The sequence below is a fragment of the Lycium barbarum genome, chromosome 5 (genome assembly GCF_019175385.1).
Source record: "Lycium barbarum isolate Lr01 chromosome 5, ASM1917538v2, whole genome shotgun sequence".
Taxonomy (NCBI): Eukaryota; Viridiplantae; Streptophyta; class Magnoliopsida; order Solanales; family Solanaceae; genus Lycium; species Lycium barbarum.
The window spans coordinates 26,987,507-26,991,873 of record NC_083341.1 but is presented as its reverse complement, the minus strand read 5'-3'; the positions used below and the strand labels follow the sequence as shown (position 1 = coordinate 26,991,873).

The following is a 4,367-nucleotide window of genomic DNA, read 5'->3' as shown; positions in this document are numbered from 1 at the left end:
TCTTCCTTGCAAAAATTGTCATGTTAATCATAAAAACTCCATTTTTTTGGCAAAATATTCTTTAAAGGAAAAAGAAGTTTTTTAGGAAAAAAGAGTTTTATAAGGGTTGAAGTCATTTCATTTCCGGACCAAAACATACTTAAGATTTTCTCTTAAGTAGAGTTTCTACTAACTTGGTCCAATATCATGCTTTGAATCCTTATAAAATTTATATATAGTTGGAGTATATCTCCTTTGAAAACCGCATAAGTTTTTATAAATTTAATAAAAGAAGAGATTTTATTTATCGTATTTTTCAGCTCATTCGGGTCAATCATGTTCTACTTTGGAATCCTTTCTCAAACTTGTATTTAAATAAAATTCCTCTTGTTCATTTAGCTTTATTTGGGGCTTAGCCCAAAAGTAAACTTAAACCGTTTTCATCTTATCCAAACAATTCCTTTTTATCTTTTGTAACATATATCCCTTTTCATTCCTCTTTTGTGCCAAATTTATAAGTCGGAATTTCTAAAATAATAAAAAGACCATCTATTTGAAAATTGTTTCAGCTAAGTTCTAACTATGGGTTTCAATAATACACAAGCATTTACAAGTCATATATGTATACAAATTACAAAAGACCAATAAAGAGAGGGAGAGAGGGGGAGGTGGAGAAAGATTAGAATAGCTAATACTATCTCCTCGCGTCCTTGGACCTCTAATCACGATTATTCCGCGTTTGCTGATTCGTCATCCAAAGCTCCAAGCTCCAAATATCCACTTCTCTTGCTTCGTCTTTATAAGCCTTTGTTCCACAGATTTTCTTTATTTGTACCTCGCACAATAAAGAGAAAAGTAGTTAGTCAAAATGATACGTCACCCTATAGGGTAGCGTTTATGAACATAATAATAATATCCCTCGGACTAGTATCAAAACTTTGAGAGTTTTGATTACGGAGGCTCAAACTCATGTTGAAAAGAAACCCGAAACATGTCTTGGCTGCAAACTAGTGGCCATTCTAGTTGCCTCGCCAAATGCATGTTGGTTCCCACCTCGTGATATTATTATGAGGTCATCATCGCCTAAACCGAGGGACAACCTTTCCGGAAAGGGAATGGCCTCAAATTAAATTTTCTCATCGGCCCAAGTGTAGTATCACATGTTCAAATTAGTGAATTTCAATCAAGTTAGTGATCTGTTCTTTTAAAAGAAGAGCAGCAGCTCATCAAGAATACAACAAGATTTCCCTTGTAGCATATGTTCAAATTAGTTTAGGTGTCAAAGTGTAGCTTTTACCCTTCTCAAAATAGAACAGCAGCCCATATCAAGTAGCAGCCAACAGAAAAGTGAGCAGACTGTTTTCCAGGAAAGAATAGCAGCTAAATCAAACAGTGCAGCACTGCTCAAGGTACAACCTCTCAACAATATTAGCAACCCATCAAGCATAGCAGTTATTTCTATTAGGCAGAACAGCAGCAAACTTGCATTCATATGAAGTCACAAGTTGGCCACAAATGCAACAGAGACCAGCTCAACAATGCAGCAGCTTCATCAAGGTAATGGCATTCAAGTGCAGCAATAAAATACTCCAAGGGCAGTAGCATCTCAGGAGCATTTGGGGATTTGATAATTCCCCATGTCATGCAAAGAAGAGGAGGGGTAAAGAATGAGTATTTGTACATAGAAAAGTTGTAACAAGGTACTATCACATCTTGGTTTGAATTAATTAAAGCATAATCTTGCAAACAACAGGAGCAACAAGCATTCAGAACAACTTATTGAATAAGATCTTAGCAAATAATAAATTACTACATAGGAACACACAACTCAATATAGTATATCCCTTGAGATAAACTCTAAGACTGATTATAAGCATCACAACACTACAGTAGGACCTCAAACTCAAAAGGTATAAGCAATCAAAGGGGTTACCACCATCCGTGCTTCCGATGCCGCACAAGATCAAAAGGTTTCTAGAACCTTAGGCATGGCAGGCTATCGGAGGAGGCTAAACTGAACCCAAAGCTTGCCTTGACTTTTCAACCAGCATAACAACAAGAGGATAAAGATTCAAGCAATGAAATTACTTAAAGGAAAGTTCTAAGCATGCTGAAACTATACTCCAGAACATAAAACATTTCATAGACATACATGTAGGAAAGCAGTTCTTGTAGACATTAGCTTCCAGGAAAACAGGATGTTGTTTGTCCCTTCAAGTCTCAAGCTTAGTTAAAAGAAGATTTCAGTGGCTCATAGGTCCATAAATGTCAAGCTAAGTCTGATTAGTCTATTCAACATAAATGATTCAAGCTAGAGACACAGGGCAGGGCAGGGCAGGCAGAATTAGTCACTCCTAGATTCCTCTCATGCTATTCATCCAATGATCTTGTCACTTACTAATGTAATCAACATAGAATGGATATTATATCCCTTTTACGTATTTAGATGGATGATGACAACCAACAAGGGACACAACAATTCAAGATCAGCTTCTTCTTTTAACTAATGCAGATTATAACAAAAGCAGATTCCCCTATCTTTTAGCATACTCTTAATTTTACCGATTCAAACATAAGAAGATGGGTCTCTATTCACATCTTAAATACTTCAGGGAAAAGAACATAATCAAAAGGATTGAAAACACCATTAACTGTCTAAACTCAAAGGTGATTTGTTAATCACTCAACATGATTCCAACAGATCACAAACAAATTGAAGTTGGATGAACACATTTAGTCATTCTTATTTACCTTTGACTGGACAAACTTAGGGAGAAAAATTGTTTGAAGGTGGCACAATTTCAGAGATTGTATCCCAGGAAAACAGTCACAATTTTAAGATTTTAACATTAAATACACTGAGCCATCAAACTAATATAGAGAATTACACATAGTTTTCCACAACATTCACCAAAGTAAAAGGTAATTAGAGCTTAACTTCAGGAAATCTTGAATAGGACTAGTAGCTATTTACTTCTTTTTGAAATAAACTGAAGTTTTAACTAGTCAACACTTGAACCAAACTGAGAGCTGTTAATCCACAAGGTGATTTAGCTAAGGATACACTCATTATGAAGAAACTTAAAGGACAATTAACTGAGTAAACCTATCATACATCCTAAGTTGCTATTAAATAGGCACTAAGTTAATCCTCCAAGCATATCATATCTATGATTACTAAACTAATCCCCATTTTATTTCAGGCAAACCCCATATAATGCTAAAAAGGCATGTGTTAAACAATCACTAGACCTCTAAACAGACTTTCAATCATATTGAGAAATAAATAAAAGAGATAGGACCCCAGCCATCTAAACACCTAAGATATAGACTTAGGTGAAGACAGATCCATACAGAACATCTTGACAGTGAAGCATCTCAAACATTTACTCTCCAGATCACACTCCATACACAAGATTACACACAGTGTGAAAGCATTCTTAGAACATCTACACAAGACTGAGCATGGCATACATTCAACAGAGAAACAAAGTCACATATATGGACACCTCAAGCTTACATAACAGACTTCAAAAGCCGATTCACAACAACAACCAGACTGTCTATATATTCCTCTTTTTAGTTTTACAAAACCTATTCAGGGCCTAGTCATGAACAAGATGATACCACCAAACAGTTTAAAATTCACTCACAACTTAGTTGTTTAAAGACAGAACCAAATTAGCTCCTTTTGTTTGAAAGAAGTGAAATCTCTTCACTATAGGTGTTTCCCAAGGCCAACACATCATATCCTAAACTCTTTTCATAGGAACAGACAACTTATCACAAAATTAAGGCCATGTAAGGAGAACTTACAGTGTTTTAGCTTTATTCAGAGACATGTAATACCAGTTTTAACTCATTACCAAACTGCTTAAGCACATTTTAAAAAACAAGATGGACAATGCTACATACACAATACTCTGACCACAAGTTCATGAAATCGCCTTTCACCTTTACACATAAACCAGACTCAAGATTAAATTAGGCATCATGTATCAAGGGATTAAGATCGTCACAGGGCTATACATAGCACTATTAAAGTCGACTGCCCTACAGACGAATCACATGATCAAACTAGGCCGGAGAACTTAAACAGATAATACATAGTTCCGTTGGATTTTAAAAGAAAAGGCAAAATTGGAAAGGAAAGGTAAAAGATGGGGCACGTATGTTACCTTTGTCAAGAGGACAAGAGCCATAATTTGTTTGCCATTTCTGGCCGAACCATATTTGTAGCATCGAACCAAGAATAGAAAATACAGCTAACGTTGAAGACAGAAAATGTTAGGGTTCGTTTGGTTGATTTTCTTTGCTGGTTAGAGGAAATGGGCCGGGTCATTTTGTTTTGGTCTGGTGGTGTTGGGGCGATTTGGGCCTGAAATAGG

At 35.9% G+C, this 4,367-nt stretch overlaps 1 long non-coding RNA gene across 1 annotated transcript; it reads right to left on the bottom strand.

The window, feature by feature from the left end:
- Positions 1-504: 504 nt before the first annotated feature.
- Positions 505-4,151, bottom strand: LOC132640774 (uncharacterized). The gene is made up of 2 exons (XR_009582367.1): positions 1,277-4,151; positions 505-802 (listed from the first exon to the last, which is right to left on the bottom strand). It is a non-coding gene; the product is annotated as an uncharacterized LOC132640774 (long non-coding RNA).
- Between the last annotated feature and the right edge of the window lie 216 nt (positions 4,152-4,367).